Source organism: Ursus maritimus, unplaced genomic scaffold, assembly GCF_017311325.1.
Source record: "Ursus maritimus isolate PB19 unplaced genomic scaffold, ASM1731132v1 scaffold_13, whole genome shotgun sequence".
Classification (NCBI taxonomy): domain Eukaryota; kingdom Metazoa; phylum Chordata; class Mammalia; order Carnivora; family Ursidae; genus Ursus; species Ursus maritimus.
In genome coordinates this window covers 28,491,784-28,510,939 of record NW_024423675.1, presented here as the reverse complement: position 1 = coordinate 28,510,939, position 19,156 = coordinate 28,491,784, and the positions used below count along the sequence as shown (strand labels likewise).

The window sequence follows — 19,156 nt, the reverse complement described above, 5'->3', positions numbered from 1 at the left end:
TCTATTCTAAGCACACAATCAGAAACACAGGCAGAAATTTATATTCTGTTTGCACTGCAATATTATTTATGATAGTGAAGAGTCAAAGCCAACCTAAATCAGAAGTAATAAGAGAAATAGCTCATAAAATTAAGGCACATCAATAAGTCAGAATATTGCATTGCCATTAAAAAGGATGTTAACCAAAAAGATTTAATGATGTGGGAAAATATTCATGATTAAGTAAAAAGCAGATAAAAATTGCATGTGCCGTATGAGTGGGACTATATTAACAGTTCATAATTTCATTTTTATTTTCTGCTGTGTTTTCCAGATTTTCTTCAAAGAACGTGCATCACCTGCATAATCAGAAAAACCTGAAGACAGAACGAGAGATTTTAAGTGATAAGATAATCTCTTTACACAGTACATATTTTATGCTTCCCAAGATAGTTAACTCCCCAAGTGCATAAAAATAAGACTTAATTTCCATGTACAATTCATTAATTGAACAAATACTTATTCAGTGCCTGCAATTTGCTGGTTAATTTATTTATTCCTGTAACCAATATTTATTAGAGTCTGAGCAGGGGGTACTGAAAATAACAAAATGGATTTTCTGCCCTTTTGGTACTAAGAATCTGCTAGGAATCGGTGATACTGAGATAAAAGACAAAAATCCCTTCCCTCAAGCAACTGCAGAACCCAGAAGGAGAGACGGACAAGTTAATAAAAGATGATGATGCCTCGCATGAGGGCTTATACGCTGCTGAGGGTCCATGGGGGTGATCTGAGGAGGTGTGCAAAGCAGGGAGGGAAGAAACCGTATTGGTCAGGAGCCCAGTCCTCAGCCCGAATGCAAGTGAACTCATGGTTTCTTTCCTTTGTCTTGGAATTGCTCCCTAACTTTACATTATTCTTCCTACTCAAGGAATTTCAGCTGTGTTCAATATAGGCAACTTTAAAAAGAGTCCATTTTTAACTGAAAACAAAAAAGTTCTGAGTTCTCCATGTCTATACCCAGCCCACTGCTTAGCAGAGGAGTCTGCCACAGCTGTAGACGGGATGTGTCCCCCCAAATTCATGTGTCGAATTCTATGTGATGGTGTTTGGAGGTGAGGCCTTTGGGAGGTGCTTAGGTCATGAGGGTAGAGACTTCATGATGGGATTAGTGTCCTTATAAGAGACCCCAGAGAACTCCCTCGTTCCTTCTGCCATGTGAGAAGACAGCAAGATGGCAGTCTATGAACCAGGAGGTGGGGTTCTCACCAGACACAGATCTGCCAGCGCCTGGACTTTGGACTTCCCAGCCTCCAGAACAGTGAGAAATAAATGTTTGTCGTTTACAAGTCACCCAATCTATGGTATTCTATTAAGCAGCCTGAGTGAACAGGACAGCCACCTTTATTTGTTAAGAACACTTAAGGAAACCTTGGTTTCACAATGACAAAAAACCTTAGAGCCAAGGCCAAGCTGGGGAAGGGGCCACATTTGTCTTCAGTCTCTTTCCTTCCCACCTTTTAAATGGCTTCGAAATGTACTAGTGACGCATGGATGCAATCCCACACTTTCCATAGGAGAACCTAAATGGGATCCCCAAATCTCTTTTCATCTAACTAGCAGGAGATGGGTGACTACCCCACCCCGGTCTGCATAAACGGATGTCATATTTGGTGGTTGCTGGTGCTGCTGTTTGTCAGGACGACTGGAGGAAATATGGAAAGAGAGGGAAATGGAGGAGAGCAGGAAATGAAAGGTAAGAAACATATGCCAAGATTGACAAGTGGGGGCCAGAAGTTAGAGGAAAGTATATTATTAATGAAAATGTCAGTTCATTGTACGCACATGCTGATGGGGCTAAGGACATTGAAGTTCCACACATCATCTCTTAGAGGCCTCACTCTTCTCTCTGATCACAAAACAAAGAAACAAACAAAAAACAAAACATGTAACTGACCTTTGACCCTCGACCTTTTAAGAACCTCAGAGTCATATTTAAAGCTAAATTATAGAAATTATGTAGCCCACCCTACCCCCCCCACCACGTACACATGCTTTTCCTAACTTAGTCTTTACTTTCTGTTATTGGGTATAATTTTCTTGTTTCGGATTCCCTACTTTTATTTTACCATTATTTTCTTGTATGGTATCTGCATACCGTATCTGCATATGGTATCTGCATTTTTATCAGCAGATAAAAATCTTGCTTGGCAGGAAGCTGACTATTAATAAATACATGAACATTTGATTCTCAGCATTGGCCTTGTGCAATAGTTCGCCCCATGCTGTGTCTCAGTTTTCCAGATGAAGAACTGAGGTGAAGGTATGTCGAGCTGTGTGTTGTGTACCTGGAGTATTTGCATGTTGAAAGAGGGTGTTACTTTAGAAAGAGGTGAATCACAGGGTGGGATTTCTAACAACAATGGAAGAGAGCTTATCTCTTTCATATACCAAGAAGCCTAGTCCTGTCAACCAATGTCATGCTCTTCTTACTGAAACATTAACTGTTTAACTAGGTGATTAAAAAAAAAAATGTGTGTGTGTGTATGTATATACATATATAGAATGGAAAAAGAATTATCAGGTGATGTCGAAAGTGGTGTTTGGTCTCCAAGGGAGGTACCAGGGACACAGACAGGAGAGGCAACTGCTGGAAGAGAAGAGAGAGGGGTGAGAGAAAACCGAGCCCCTTCAAATGAAAAATTAAATTAATTTTAAAATCTAATTTAAAGCAAAATAGAGCAGCAGATGTGGAGGGAGTTGAAACTCCTTCTTGGATTGTATCCCCTAAACTTTCCTGTTCATTCATTCAGCCTGAACATCATCCTATTTATACCAAATAGCAAAACTGGATTAATTAAGAAATAAAATACTCCAGACAGTTCATTTCTAGGGATTGTTTGTACACAGCCATGTATGAGAGGAAGGGAATGCTTGTAATTTTAATTTCTCCAGAAAGTAAGACCACCAGTGCTTTCTACCTCAAACTTTGAAAGCACATTTTCCTGTGGGGCTGCCCTAATGATCTTTAAGGCCCAGCATCGAGTATTAAGAAAATACATATTCATTTTTGCCATTCATTTAGTCTTACAACACGTACTTAGGATTGAAATCTTCTGGGAGTCAGAAGCTGTGTGAATTTCTCTGATGTGTAGGTCGTTCTAGAGCCAGTCTGGCTGCCAAGATCCAAAATCAAGTCACAGGGCAGATCAGTCAAGATTTCTGCCTCGTTGTCACCAGCAGGACAGGTCCTATCAAGAAATGAGAGAATAAAACTGCCTTCTTTGTGCTGTCACAGGACAAGTGTAAAATAAAGCTGCCACCACAGAGCCGTGCTCGAATCTTGTGTTTTTCATGAGGCGAACCTCCACTCCCCGGAGATATGTGAATAGCAAATCAGGATGGCATCTCCCTCCCTCAGTACTGCTGGTTGTCTCCTGCTGGCCACGGGCGCGACACCTGCCAGAACACCTCTCAATTTAATCACAGAAGTTGTTTGGTTCCACCCTTACCTTGCATAAAATCATTCTTTATACACCGGCTTTCTATTTAGTGATGCTCTGCTCAAAGTGCCTCAGTTTTTTAAAAAAAATCTACACAACGGCTTGATTGAAATCTGCTTTTGTATGTTCCTTTCTGCCTGTATCTAAGCATCAGTAAAATGCAGGTTCTAGTCACCAGGCAGGAGAAAGCGGCTGGGAATATTGCTGGGCAATCCAGGAGCTGATGTCAGGAAGGGGGAGAGGTCTCACCGGCCGACAGCAGCAGCAATAGGAACTAACACGTGCCGAGTGCCTGCCGGGGCCAAGCGCTGGGTTAGCGCGTCGGGGTGCTAGTTTCCTCGGGCCGCGTAAGACAGAGAGGGGCCCCGGGTGGCTTCGCAGAAACGCACTGGCTCACAGTTCGGGAGGCTGGAAGTCTGAGATGAAGGTGTCGGCAGGACTGGTGGCTTCTGAGGTCTATGAGGGAGAACCTGTTTGGTAGCTCCTGATGATTTGTTGGCAATCTTCGGCATCCCTTGGCTTGGACGTGCATCAGCCCGATCTCTGCCTGCACCTTCGTGCGGTGTGCTCCCTGCGTGAGTGTCTCTCTGTGTCCAAATGTCCTCCTTTATAAGGACACGAGTTGCCTTGGATTAGGGCCCACCCTAATGACCTCATGCTAATTTGACCATCTGTAAAGAGCCTGTTGCTAAAGAAGGTCACCTTGGCTGGGTACTGGTGATCAGGGCTTTGACACCTTTTAAGAGGGGACAAAATGCCACCCTTAACACCTGCACTTTCTCAGTGTTGAGGCAGGGAATATGGTTATCACCATTACGAACCGGGAGACTGAAGCTTGGAAAGCTTATCTTACCTTTTCTGAATTGTCTGCCACAAAAGTGGCAAAACAAAGAGACAGTTTGACTCAAAAGACCATGCTCTTAATCACCACGCAGGGTTTCCGAAGGAGCACCAGGAAGCTTCTTGGTCTTACAGTTGTTGGACCATAGGTTATGCTCTGTGATCATCCCATCCACACAGACGAATCCTAGCCACGAATGATTGAGCACCCACTATGCGGACATGCATTATCTTATTTAATCCCCCCAAATGGCTTTAAAAGTCAAAAACTCTTTACTTCAGTTCACAGATAAGCATATCAAAGGCCAAAGAAGTTGAGAACATTTGGCCAAGGTCACAAACAATGTAAAGGTTGAGCCAGGATTTAGGTCACCCTTCCTCCCCACCTTGCTCCTAAAGATGTATTTCTCCCAACTGTGCTTTGCTGTGTTCTACACAGAGCTCAGAGAATATCAGGCTATCATTTGTCAAGTTAAAAAATAAGTTGAGGCAGGTGCCTGGGTGGGTCAGTTGGTTAAGTGCCTGCCTTCGGTTCAGGTCATGATCCCAGGGTCCTGGGATCAAGCCCCACATCTGAGCTCTCTGCTCAGCAGGGAGCCTGCTTCTCCCTTGCCCTCTGCCTGCAGCTCCCCTTGCTTGTGTGCTCTCTCTCTCTGTCAAATAAATAAAATCTTAAAAAAAAAAAAGAAGTCCAAAAAAATCTCACCAGTGCTGTTTTTAAAAGCATGCACAAAGCAAACCTCAATTCCTAAGAATCTGAATCAGCCAAGAAAGGTGTAGGAAAATATCAAATGTTTGTGTGATTACCTGGGCAACCTTGCCAGTGCTATGTAAATATGTAATGACTAATCGGCCGGAGCAAGCTGAGGGATTTTTCTAGATGTGGGCAGTTTTCATTCGGGCATGTGATTTGCCCAGCCATGTATATGGAAAGGGAAAAGGCTTCTATTTACTTAGCATGATGATAGACCAAAACAAAAGGAGAAATCATTTCACTCATGCTTAGGTAAGACATTTTAATCTTTCTTAAATCTCCGTGTGTGTAGTTTTGGGTTCACAGCAACTGGCAGACTATTTAGGATGGAATGTGTGTGTTGGTGGAAAGCGCAGAGGGCCTTGGGCAGGGGGCTATGTGCAGAGGAAGGCTAGCTGATTGATGTTTGGTGAGTGTCAAACACCAATGGCCATTGATTAGGAAGAGTTCCTGGCAAAACAATATTAAGATTTTCTGGAGGTTGTTGACCATTATCATTTTTCAGTTTCCTGACATTCACAAAAACAGAAAAATACAGTTCTGGACTCCCTGGAGACGTCGTGGTTTGCCGGCTCTCTGAGAGCATCGGCGGCTTGATAGTGCCATCATGTGGTCACTTCGCAATCTGTTCCACAATTTGGCCAGAGCCTAGCCTGGCCGGGAGACTGAAGGATTCAGGTAGGATAGCGTTGGGCGTTGTGAAATCAGAACGGGCTAATCCTGCATCTGATCCAGGCAGCAGGAGTGTGTGCGCTGGCAGAGGGTGAAAGAAAGGGCTTCGAGGATCCCTGGTGGCAGAGCAGGGGTGGGACGAGGAGAATCCAAGCAGCTGGATTTGGACCCAGTGACAGACAGCTGGCAGAGAGGAAATGTATCCACTGGGGATTAGGGCCACTCTAGCCAGCTTGGGTTCATAAACTAGGCTTTAATCCTTGAGAAGGAGGAATTGGCAAGAGTAGGGCTAGGCCCCACCCCCAGGGGGTAGGTAGAACTGGGAAATAAAGAACCAGAGCTAAACCCCATTTGCAGTCTTGCCTGGTCACTGGCTCTTAAAAGAAGCCAGGCAATCCCTATATGGTACTCAAGAGTCTAGCCAAGCCCTGCCTGGGCCCTTCCCCAGAAAAGTGCAAATGCTGACACACTGCTGGCCACACTCTGCTCCCCAGAAGAGGATGGGAATCTTGTCCACAGAGGAGAATCTAAGGTCTGCAGTCTCATCATCAGGCAGGGCATGAGAGTGTAAGCATGTGTTGGGCTCCGTGGAAATAAAGACCAACCAAATGAGAAAAGCAAAGGCGATGCGTTCTGAACTCACTGTGGCAAGGGAGTCAGCCACCATCACTTGCCTTTCAGCAGACACTCCAGACAGAGGGTGGGACGCTTCAGAGTGGGAAAAAGTGAGGACTTCACGTGTGCCCTGATTGGAGGCTGTTGGTCCGGGGAAGCTGTAGGCAGGCTAACTAGAAGGGGGGCGTCCTATATGACTGGTTAGGGATACATATCTGGCTTTCTGTGGTTGGTCCTAAGTCAAAAACAAGGACAAAATTTAGGGAAGCTGTCAGTTATCCATCGAGTCCTGGTTGTCTGGGGCCAGTTGTTACAGAAGGTATTGTTCAGCTTCTTGGATTGTCACTAGAGATAGCAATCGGGCTCCTAGAGGTCTGACTTAAAGCAGACTGGCTTTCTGCATTGTTTATTGTGGATAAGGGGATTGGTTTCCTGGGCAGGTTGCTGCAGATTTTTATATGCGGTCTGGACTGTTGCTATAATTCAGTCTCTCAGCTCTGAAGGGCTATGACCCAAGGATCAGCCTAGGAGTGAAAAATCTGTGCTGGAAGCCTCCCCTTGAGTCACATAATGAGGACTTGGAATTGGAAGAAAAAAATAAAACAAAACAAAAAACCTCATCCCACCCTACCCCCAGTCAGAATCAAGTCTTCCAGGGGACAGAACTAGTCAAAGCCCAATGGTCAGTACCAGGGTGTATAATGGCTCAGACCAACAGCACACACGGGCTCATGCTGAATACCTCCCTTCCTGCCCTATTGTGCAGCCGCTAATATGTGGCCTGATTATTTGCTGCTTGAGTCAGGATTGGATGAGGAACTTGGAAGAGACTTAAGCTTCAGGAGGAGGGGGATGTGGGGGAGGTTGGTGATGGCAGCCGCGGTGGTAGTGGAGGCAGTGGGGGTAATGGTCGTGGTTGTGTTGGTGGCAGCAGTGGCAGTGGTAGCAGTAAGGTGGCACATTTGGGGGGCAACTGGGGGAGGTAAAAAACAAGAATCAGAGACTGCCATTGTCTTACAGGGTATCTTATTTCCTCTAATTAGGGTTTGCGGACCTTGCCCTATCCTGGTGAGAAACCGTATTTGACTTCCCAGAAGTGCAGCGGCCATGATGTGGAGAGGGCAGAGCTGCCGCAGATGCAAGGCTGGGAGCCCAGTCATGGGCACTCCCATGTCATTCAAGCAGAGCAAGAAGAACTCTGATCTATGCAACAGGGGAGCTGCGGACTTTTCTTCTCCTGCCAGAGATTATAACCCTACTCCCACTTGTCCAGCCTCCCTCAGCTAGGAAGTTCCACATGAACCAACACAGCTCCCATATCCTACTGACATTATTCCCTTCATTGTCAACCCTCCATGAGTCAATTGGTGGCAGAGAAGCCTTAGTTGTAGCAAAGCTGTATTCAAACAGTCTCTAGAAATAGGCAAACTATGAGTATGTTAGTCAGAAAAGGCATTTGGGAGCAGATGGGCAGATATTTAATTTTTTAGTTTCTAGCAGAGGCTTGTTCTGCGTCAACACGTGGACCTCACTGAGGGCCAGTGTGGAGTGATACAGTGTTCCCCCAGCTTCAGTCACAATTTTGGCCATGTCCATACTCAGCCTACATAATTCCTTAATATTTTTCTTTAAATATATGTAGTCTTTCTCTTTCCATTATTTGGAAATGGAAACTAAACCAGTATTGAAAATGGGAAACCAGTAGCACTTTGCATAGATAGAAGGTCATCCCAAATGTAAGCACAGAACTAATCAAATCAAACTCTTTGCCCATACACTGGCCCCAAATTGTTTCCTACACCACCAGTGGGACAAGAGCCACTTTTGGGGAGAATCATGCAGTTGGTTGCAACCCTGGCTCTTGTACCAGGCTGCCTGGGTTGGAAATCTAACTGTAAAATCTAAAGCAAATGCTTAGCTTCTCTAAGTTTGGTTTTCTCATCTGTAAATGTGGGTGTTTGCTTCATGGAGCTCTTGTGGGGATTCCATGAGATGCTACATAGAAAAGAAACTGAGCACAATTCCCAGCACGTGATAAACAATAAATGTTAGCTGTCTTTCTTACGGTCATTATTATTGTTACTACTATTATCCTTTTGGACTAGGTCACCAGCGTGTAGCTCCTCCAAACAGCTGGTCCTCGAAACATTCACACTTATCCATGGACAGGAATCGTGGTCAGAACATACAGAGGACAGAAGTCTTAACAGATTTTAAGACAACCAAAAATAAAAAGCCGCAGAATCAAGTTGGTAGAACTGTTGAGCTTTTCACGTTAAAAATTCCAGTCAGTGAGTCAGAGAACCTCGGTATACCAATTAAATTTTGATTTGTATTTTTTTTATATTACCTATCCTTTCCCAGCCCCTTGGTTCCCTGTGATAATATTTTTTTCTCCTGGCATTCACTATATATCAGTCAGCGTCTCAGCGGGACTCAGACGGTACTCAAAGGAGTAATTGAAGAGTTTAGTAATAGAGCTATTTATAGAGGTGTGGGCAAGAATTAAAGAGCCAGCAAACAATAATGAAACACCCAGGGCCTAGCACCCACAGTAAGCTGTTACACCCCAAAGCCTAAAGGGCAAAAGGAGTGTTGACATAAATTTCTAGGCCCAAGATGGAATCACTCCTGTCCAGTGTCCTATGTCAGCAAACAGAACTTTTGTGTTGTTATAAATGTTCCACTTGACCAGAAACCCAGTATACCCAGTCAGACGATCCCCAAACTCCAAGCCAACTCTGGGCTCAACATTTATTTCCTTGTTCCTTGATCTTTCTAAATAAGGTCAGCTATGCAGCCCCAGTCAATCCTGCCCTATTTCCCCGTTGCCACTTCTAACACTATAAAACTCACCCTGGCCCAGAATCCTTTGGAAGAGTGCTCCACTGCGCTCCCCCAACCCATGGATTGTTTTCCCTTGGAAAAAGGACATCAGATTCGTTACTAAATTGTTTTCATTTTGTCATTTGACAGGAGAAAACTACTGCTGGAACTCTGGGAAAGCCAAAGCCATGAGAGGCCACCCGGCTCTACTCCCGCAGACGCCGTGGCCTCACCAGAGGAATGCAGCCACAGGCCATGGGGAGGGAGCAGAGGCCATACCTACCGTGGACGCCTGCTGTCCCCTGCCAGGGTCTCCCAGGGGCTGAACCCAATCGGAAGCCAGAGAGCATGGAGAGCACTGGACATGTCACTTTGAGAGGTCAGCAGGGAAGGGCAGAGAGTCAATCTAAAGGGCAAGATGGAGAGTAACCAACACATTCCTATAACAGTATGATGTTTATGTATCTGTGGAGCCCCTTTGCACCCCTTAAACTCTCAGTAGAATGGGTTGTAAATGTCACATGGATCAGACTACAACTGTGTGTCAGCAACACAAAGACAAACAAATGGGGGTCACGTACCACTCACCTAGAGCACTGAGGAGCCCCGGAGCTCTCGGCAGCTCCGTGCTCACGTCCCATCCAGGAAGCAGAGAGCTGAGGCCATGTCTTAGTCGGTGGGCCCGAGCTCTGCTACCAAGGAGCGTGGGGCTGGAGGCGAAGGGAATAGTCCATGAAAGGGCCCCTCATGACTCTCCCCTTCACCACAAGCCAGCAACATCGGGAAGCGGTGCGATTAAACTCACTCTTCTGCCACCAAGTAAAGGGTGTTTTCCTCAAATCTTTTGAGAGAACAGAGCTGAGTCTCGAGGGCAGATGCTACTTGAGCCGCCTCTGACAGCATTGGAGTAACAGCGGCAGAGCGCGCTGGCGTGAAGGGCGAAGCTGGCAACCGTCAGAACTGGGCTTCCAGGCCCCTGCAGAGAGGCAGGTGACCTCCCTTCTTCGAATGCTTCCGCGGGGGGCAAGCTGCAGGCAGACAGCACACTATTTTCTTGTGTGAGGAAACCAGCCTGTGCAATCTGGCTGCTTCTCATAGCTGGGCCAAGCTAACCATCCTGTTAGCAGAACAAGCTGCAGCCACATCGCTCTCCTTCTAAAATTGTGACAAAATTACACATAAAATTTACAATTTAACCATTTTAAGGGTATAGTTTAGTAGTATTAAGTACATTTATATTGTTGAAAAGAGTTCTGGAGATTGGTTACATCTTATAAAGCTGAACTCTATCCCCATTGAACAACCCCCCCAGCCGCCTCCCCCGTCCCCGGCAACCATGCTCTACTTTCTATCTCTGCACATTTGACTGCTCTGAATACCTCATGTGAGTGGAATCCTATAGTATTTGTCTTTCTATAACTGGCTTATTTCAGTTACCAAACTGTCTTCTGGGTTCATTTCATGCTGTAGCATGTGTCATAATTTCCTTCTTCTTTAAGGCTGCATAATAATCCACTGCATGGATATTCCACACTTTGTTCATTCATTCATCCTTCCATGGACAATTTGGGCTGCGTCTACTGTTTGGCCGTTGTGAATAATGCTTTTATAAATATGGGGGTACACATATCTCTGATTTCAATTCTCTCCAGTAACTGCCCAGATGGAAATTGTCAAACATCTCTTTCTTATTCACCTCCATGCCGGCTGTTTTCAGAGGTCATGTGGTGGGGAGGGCCTGGGATTTGGAGTCACAGCTCTGGGTTTTAAGTCTCGCTATTAATTTTCTTTTGTCTGTGTAATCTTCAGCAACTTTCTTACCATCTCTGAAACCTGTGTTCTTCTTCTATAAAATAAAAATATAATACAGTATCAGTTTCCTGGGGATGCTGTAACAAAATCCTGCAAACTGGGTGGCTTGAAACAAAAGAAATATACTCTGTAATAATTCGGGAGGCTAAAAGTCCCAAATCAAGATGTCAGCAAGATCAGTTCCTTCCTGGCGGCTCAGAGGGAGAATCTGTTCAGTGCTTCTCTCCTAGCTTCTGGTGGTCGCTGGCAACCCTCAGCATCTTTGGCTTGCAGCTGCATAATGCCCACGTCTGCCTCCATTGTTACGTGGCTGTCTTGCCTTCCATATCTGTATCTTCACATGGCATTCTCTCTGTGTGCATCTAAATTGTCCTCATTTTATAAGGACACCAGTCATTGGATTAGAGCCCAGCCTATGGAGTCTGATCTCAACTTGATCCCATCTGCGAAGACCCTACTTCCAAATAAGGTGACATTCACAGGCACTGGGGTTAAGACTTAGGCATTAGTTTCAGGGAGACAGAACGCAACCCATAGTGTGCACCCTGCAGGATGTCTGTGAGCAGCAGATGTATTTTGTAAATGCTAAAGCATCGTGCTGGATGGGAGTAGCAGTTATGGCTGGGCTGACAGTCCATTTGTGTGTCTTATAACCGCAACAACCTCCCCTCTGTCTGTGCTGCTTGGCTTAGAGTGTTCGGTCCATTCTTGTCTACGGAGTGCCCCTCTGGTTCCAGCAGGGACTGCACTCGCTGTGTGCTGTTAAATGTTCAATGTCGTTCTCATCCCTAGGAGAAGGAAGTACATTAAGTGTGGGCTTCAGGAGATAAAGTCGGCTCCTTACCCTTTCTATTTTTTGTGGCTTCTGGTCTCTGAAGAACACATGCTCTGCTGCTTTTCATTACCCCCTTCTCCCGGAGGACAGGAAGAAACGATGTGAAACCATCAGGACTGCAAGGTCACCGTGTCCTTCCCCGGCCCATTCCATAGTCCCCACATCCACAAATACCGCACCCCAGGGAGGCCGGGCTGCCTCGCTGATATATTGTCTTCAGATGTTCCTCCGTGTGCTCCGTAACGTTCCAAGCTGGGACACACAAAACAGATTTACTGGGAGTAGGAATCGAAATGATTAACTCTCAACACTTTAACTATATTGCTGCTAAGTGGCTCGCTCACCCATGTGCCCAATTCTCTTGAGGAAGAACCATTTCCCAACATATGAAAATCAGCACTTCTAGAAGAGATAAAATTAAGGGACGATTGTATTTTTAAAGGGTCCGTTGTGATTCTTTAAAGGAGATGACCATAATAACAATAATATAAGATTTTACTTAAAATTTTTCTGAGCTCCTCTACAGGACAAGGTGCTACTAATTCTCTATCACACAGCCTCTTTCCAGAGCCACTCGGGCCGGGAGATGGACTTTTAAAGGAGCTCAGCCGATTTCCGGCAGCCTGCGGCTCAGCAGCTCTGCAAGCAGGCTGCTCAGGTTTGGGCCCGCCCTGCACCCAACTGTCGAAACTGCAGACAGCCAGAGGGCGAAGCGACAGACCTGAAGACACAAACCTCTCAGAGGCCCCCTGGTGATTTATTTACAGAGGCAGCTTTGCTTTAAGATCAACACCAGGGCAATTTGAGCAGGCAGGTCACCAAACCCTCAGGCAAAGTCAGAGTTTAAACGTGTTGTTTGTTATGTTTTGCCCTCTGAGTCTGGTTAGTCTTAATGAGCTATGGCTTTCTAGCAAAAGCACTGAAGATGGATCCGTCCTAGGAACAAATTTAAGTAGGGGACTCAAGGCGCAAATGCCCACGTTCTCGTCCGGTCCGGCCACCTCCTCGCAGCCATGTAGGGCAGCCAGCCCTGCGTTTCCCGCATCCAGACAGACAGAACTTCAGGGTAGCTTATCTCCACTTGTAAAAGCCTGCTTAATGCTACTAATAGCGTAAGTAATTTTGCTGGAAAGCCTGGGGAGGATTCTTCAATTTATTACCTAGTGAATCAATTCTAGCTTTAATAGAAAGCCATCGCCGTAGACTGCAATGCACAATGCGCATAAATCCTAGCAGGGTTGTGATGCCAGGATTCTGACAAAGAAAGAAAGACACACACACACCCCCCTTTCTCCCATGTTTCTGCTTGGAGTGTGGGGAAGGAGACTCCACTTGTAGCAGAAGCAGCCTCTGTTCTTCCGCCGGTGCCCTTGAGACTCGAGACGGCTGCGCAGGAACGGCGGGAGCGAAGCGGTTGCCGGCGCTGGGTTGCGCGCGCAGAAAGGCGCGGAGGAGATGGGGCTGGTGACAGGCGCTGACGGAGAGCAGAGAGCAGCGTTCTGAACGCGGCTGCGAAAGGGAGAAATGCCCTGTGCGTCTAGGAAAGTGGATACTGCCTATTGGGTGTCCCCGGTGCATTTGTCCCTCAAACGTGAGGCCCGTCCTGCCGAAAGTTCATTGGCGGCTTCTCCCGGGGGCCTTCTCATCAGGCCGGGGAAAACGCAGAATCATTTTCCCTGAAGAAGCAATTCTGACCAGATGACCCATGGCGTATGGCAAACAATGAAGACACTTGCCCAGACAGTTCATTCTCCTGTCCGCTTTGTCAGCGTACCTTTCCATGGTCAACTCCTGTCCCTGTCACACAGGAGACTCAGGAGGGCAGACTGCACCATCTTCCTTTCAGATATGGCCTTGCCTTCTTGAAGATTCTAGTACCTATCCTCCTCTTCAAGCCCATTGTCACCACGCAGTTTAAAGCACCCCCACCGCCAGCCCTTAACCTGTCTCGCTCACTGGCTGGAGGCCCCGACCGACGCCGGCACCCCCAGCACCGCGCGCCCACCGCGGACGCACGTCTCACAATCGTGCCTCTGAAGGGGGTAAGTTTTCACTTCTGCTCCTAAGTTGTCAGTTTTTTACCTGGACTCAGGAAACCCTAGTCGTTTGCTTCAAGGGAAAAAGAGAACTTGAACTCAACCCTTTATTACCTTATCAGGGCTACTCCTCTGGAGCGGCCACTGGAGAGATTTTTACAACTGTATCCTGCCAATTAATTTCCTTTTAAATGGGTCGCTAACAATTCCCAGGGGTGTTTTTTCTCATACCTTAATAGCAGCGTTTTGGCAAAGTATAATATTTTAAGGAATTGCTTTGTCTCTTTCCCCCCATAAGGACACAAGTTCCATATCTTCTCTTATTCACCTGAATCTCTTCCTACCTCTGTAGTGTAAAATGTGTCAGGGGATATTCTTTAAAGTGGTCCCCCCACCCCACCACCACCTCCCTACAGTAACCCTGTAGGGAGGAAATCTTGCTCAACAGAGCGCTCATAGTTAAAGATTTGCAGATACTGGCTGGAATATTCTGAGAACAGTGAGTCAGCTGTGATAACCAGAAATGACTTGCTGAGCTCTTCTCCCTAGCAGCACTGGGAGAGGCCTGTGGTTTTGACACCTGACCCTCTCATACAGAGGAAGCGCTCTGGGATTCTCTTGAAATCTCTCAGACACGGGGAGAAAAAAGACTGGTCCAACTTTGGATGTCCCTGGGTTTCACTTTACTGCTCAGTAACACACTGAGAACAAAACCGAAAAGACAGAAGAGGAAACTTGATTCCATCCACGATTTGAACGCACTAGAGCTGCACTAGGGAGTGGTAAGCAAAATAATGTCCCCCCGCTCCCCCCAGGTGTCCACGTCCTAACCCCCAGAACCTGTGGGTGTGTTGCCTTTTATGACAAAAGGGACTTGGCAGACTTGATGAAGTGAAGGATCTTCAGATGGGGAGAGTTTCCTGAGCTCCCCAGGTGGGCCCAATGTAATCACAGGAATCCTCATAAGTGAAAGAGAGATGGAGGAGAGTGAACATCGGGGTGACAGGATGTGAGGCAGGTTTGACTGGACGTTCCTGGCTTTGGAGATGGAAGGGCCATGAGCCAAGAATGCAGGCAGCTCCTAGAAGCTGGAAAAGGCAAGGAAACAGATTCTCCCCAAGATCCTCCAGAAGGAACACGGCCCTGCCAACACCTTGATTTTAGCCCAGTGAGACCCATTGTGGACTTCTGACCTCCAGAACTGAAGGTAATACATTCATGGTGTCTTAAGTTCATGGTCATTTGTTACAGCCGCCATAGGAAACTAATACAGGAAGGAAGTTGAAAACCAGTATTCCCTAGAAATCAGTGAACTAGAGATCCCAAGTAACCATTCACACATGGGTAGCTTATACATCTCGTTGACCCTACAATAACCCCACTAGAATGTAAACCATTTTACTAGAACGTAAGCTTCACGAGGGCAGCCTGTGTGTTTTGTTCACTGGTATATCCTCAGCACCTAGAAAAGTGCCTGGTTCAATTGATGTTGTTGACTGCATGACTCAATAAGGCTCACTCTGAGCCAACCAGGTAGATATAGTACAACCTGCAGGCATAGTAACCTTGGTTAGAAATGACTAACACATTTATCTACCTCTCCTCTCCCCAGCCTCCCCTCCCCCTCGCCAGTCCTCCACATTCTAGTCCAAGCCATCTTTTGAAAACACATATTGGAGATGCCTCTCCCCTACTCCCACCTTAGGTCCTGGGACACAGAACAAAATCCTTGACCGGGCTGACGGCAGCGTGCTTTCACCACTGCCTTCCTGCGCACCTTTGCTTTACATGAATGACTCTTGCCATCACTCTCTTTGATCCAGGCCAAAGCTCCGTGTGCCAGGTCCCTCCTACCTCAGGGCCTGGCCACACACTGTTCCCTCTGCCTTGTGTGTCTCCCCTCCTCCACACTGCCCCCTCCATTGCTCCCAGGTCCTATCCGAGGTCATTTCCTCCAGAAAGCCCTCTGTGACTGACACGGCCAGATTTGTTGGCAGCTCCCCACCCCCCACACGTGTTCTCTAGCGCCCTACACTTTCCCTTCATAGCATGTACCACTGACTTCTCAACGCCTAGCCCCAAATTTGTAAGTAAGAAAGCAATGCACTTGCATGGTATAAATGAACTTACTGAAGTGATTTCCCTGAAGTCACACAGCGTGTAAGTGCTGGAGCTAGGAATAGAACACAGGTGTTCTGACTTCCACATCTTTCCACAATTCCACATGGCCTGTCTTAGTAATTCCTGTTGGGGTGTCAGAAAAAGAGAAGAGGAGACGCTACCAAGTCTGGAGCCGTGACTGCTGTAGAGCTGAACTGCAGAAAAATAGTAGACACAGATGAGCCATCAGAGGCAGGGTCTCTTGCTTTGGGCACGGGGTCTCTTGGTCCAGAAGGTGGAAGGGCGAGACTCTCCATGGAGCCTGACAAACCCTGACAGATTGCTCAAGAAATGGCACTCACTCACCAGACATTGCAATCAAATTTGTGCATGAGGACAAGAAAACCATCAAAAGTGAGTTATTTAGCAAATCGTGAGCCCCATAGTAGGTATGGCAAGGACTGAATTTTGTCCCCACAAAACTCGTATGTTGAAGGGCTAACCCTCAATACGCCTGTATCTGGAGATGGGACTTTTAAGACCTAATTAAGGTTAAATGAAGTCATGGGGGTGGGGTCCTGACCCTATAGGAATTGTGGCCTTCTGAGAGGAAGAGAGAGAAGGAAATGCCATGGGAGGACACAAGGAGAAGGTGGCCATCTACAAGCAGGAAGAGCTCTCCCACCAGAACCCAACCATGCTGGCACCCTGATCTTAGACTTCCAACCTCCAGAACTGTGATAAAATAAATTTCTGTTGTGTAAGCCACCCAACTTTGGGATCTTGTTATGGCAGCCCAAGCAGACTAAGGCCTAAATGTTTGTAGCGTTCATTTAAATTGTACTATGGTTCTAGGTAAGAATATAACAAAATTAATTTCTGACAAAAGGGTTATGATGGATATCTGCCATTTTGCCAGCCCAATATCAATGCCAACGTTCTTTAATAACAACCCCTGAGTTGCCTTTGGAAAACATGGGATCTCTTCCCATCCCACCCCAAACCTCTCACTGTAGCAGTCTGCGTCACATTGTCCATCACGCCATAACTTCCCCTGGTCAAGAAGTAGTCACATGACCCAAATCAGGCCAAACCATAACAGGAATTTGAAAGTTAAGCACAGTGATACAAGAACTGAAAAATACTGAAGTAAATTTATTTTGATGATAGTACCTCGGAAAAAAATACTAAGTCTCACTACCTAAATTCCTGGATCTACCCTAATTCCTGCCCTTTCCAAAAGTCTGGTTGGTTTGTTGTTTCTTCACTTCCATGAGGTACCCCATATCCGTCCAGTAAATCCTTTTATCGTTTTAATCAGTCCGATTTAGATTGGGTAGCTCACACCCATTGTCGCTTATCTGCGGGCTCACTGGCTGGGTATAAGGCAACAGCCACTGTTCTACCTTCCTAGGATCCTTCAGCTTCTCAGACTCCTGGGCCAAGTGTGAGTGTTTAGCTCCATGACGAAGGGCCCTTGCTTTTGCAGAACACCCCCAGCAACAAGTGCCCGCAGCCGACCTGAGAAGTGTTCAGGCTTGTACACCACCGTGGACGTGGCACTCACTGCCTGAATCAGAAGTAAAAAGATACCTGTCAACACTTGGGTTTTCTGTGGTCCTGGTTTTCTTGCCACAACTCTGGAAGTAGTTAAATGGAAGAGCCAGGGGCTAAACGTGAGTTCCCCCAGTGCCAGGGGCAAGGCCACCACAAACGCATCAGGAAACAGAAGTTTGTGTGAAGCCACCCCTGGCTGGTGATTGGTAGCCCAACTTTGGCTATCCTTGCCAATGGACAAATCAAGTGAAACACAAACTGTCAGATTTAAAAAAAAGAAGACAAAAATGAATCCAAAGAACTATGCTGATACTCAGGTCTATCAAATCTGTGCTGAGTTTTTTAATGCCAATGAATTGTTTTGATATAATTATGCAGCTAAAATGCATATATGTTATTGAAAGCGATCTGCAACTTAGAAGACGTTTCATCTAAAAAGATTTTTAGTGGTTAGTATAAACATTAGAAAAATTGTACTGTATTTCTGGAAGTACTCATTCTGTTGATTCTTTTATCAACAGGAGAACCCCAATATTTAGGACCGTCTGGGTAACTCCTCTGGAGTTGATGAGACTTCTATTCTGAAACATTTGCAGAACATTAAGGAGAATTAAGAGAGTAATACATATTTTAATATTAAAATGGCATGGATCCCAAGGACCTGAATAAGAGTAGAAGTCACCTGGCGAATCAATTTCAATGAAATTCTAATCTTTCTTTTGCATGAAATTTAGATTTGGGCTTACTATTCTCCGTCTATTTTAACCGTTCTCCTGAAAATACACAACACAGATCTGGAGCCAGACAATCCATCAGAGGTAGCTCTGAGGGCAGATTACCATGACTTTTTTGGTAACATTTGCAAGTTGGGGAAACTCAGCTCCCTTTTTCAGGCTTGGTATACTTACGCTTTTCTGTTTTGAGGAAGAAGAATGGAGGATGAAGCAATATTTGATGTGTAATGATGAATATTTGAGAACAATTTGTTCACTCACTGAAATAGCCCTGATATTTTAAATTATGGCTCTTTTTGAGAACACTTTAATCTGCAATTTTTTGTTGTGAAGCATATCATTTTTACAAAGAGACTGTACAAAATGTATCTGAGTTTAAAGAATCATAATGAACTTGCATGGCATTGAGAAACAGAACATTACCAGTGTCCTTCTCTTACTTCCTGACCCTTCTCCCACAGAAGTAGCAACCATCTTACATTTTGTCTCGATCATTATCTTTTCTTCATAGTTTTATCTCCTGTGTATAGATCTCTAAAGAATAAATTGTGCATTTTCCTCTGTGACTTTCGTGTTTTGTTCAACAATGGTTTTTTAGATTAACTAAGATCGATGTATATACTTTAGTTCTTTCATTTTGCATTACACTGTAATATTTCACTTGAGGAAATATGCCATAATTAGTTTATGGATTATTTATGATTTTTTTCTATGTAGAGTAAGGCTTCTATGAGCATATTTTCTAGGGCACATATGTAAAACTATCTTTAATATATGTCTGGAGTGAAGTTGCTGGATAGCAGGTTATGTACAAGGTCAAATCTCCTAGGAAATGCAAATTTTTCTCAACATGGTTTGTGTTCTTTAAGAAACGCTTCCTTATTCAAGAATTT

At 45.6% G+C, this 19,156-nt stretch overlaps 1 protein-coding gene across 16 annotated transcripts in view; it reads left to right on the top strand.

The window, feature by feature from the left end:
• MAN1A1 (mannosidase alpha class 1A member 1) overlaps positions 1 to 18,826 on the top strand; it is a 200,951-nt gene extending 182,125 nt beyond the window's left edge. For 3 of the 16 annotated variants that reach the window (XM_008691161.2, XM_040627711.1, XM_040627726.1), the window contains exon 15: positions 314 to 3,521. The gene's annotated coding sequence lies outside the window, so the exon portion shown is untranslated. Of the gene's footprint in view, positions 1 to 313; positions 3,522 to 7,406; positions 13,879 to 17,461 lie in introns of those variants that run through there. The other 13 variants (XM_040627725.1, XM_040627722.1, XM_040627715.1 and 10 more) reach the window with 12 other exon arrangements.
• Positions 18,827 to 19,156: the final 330 nt, after the last annotated feature.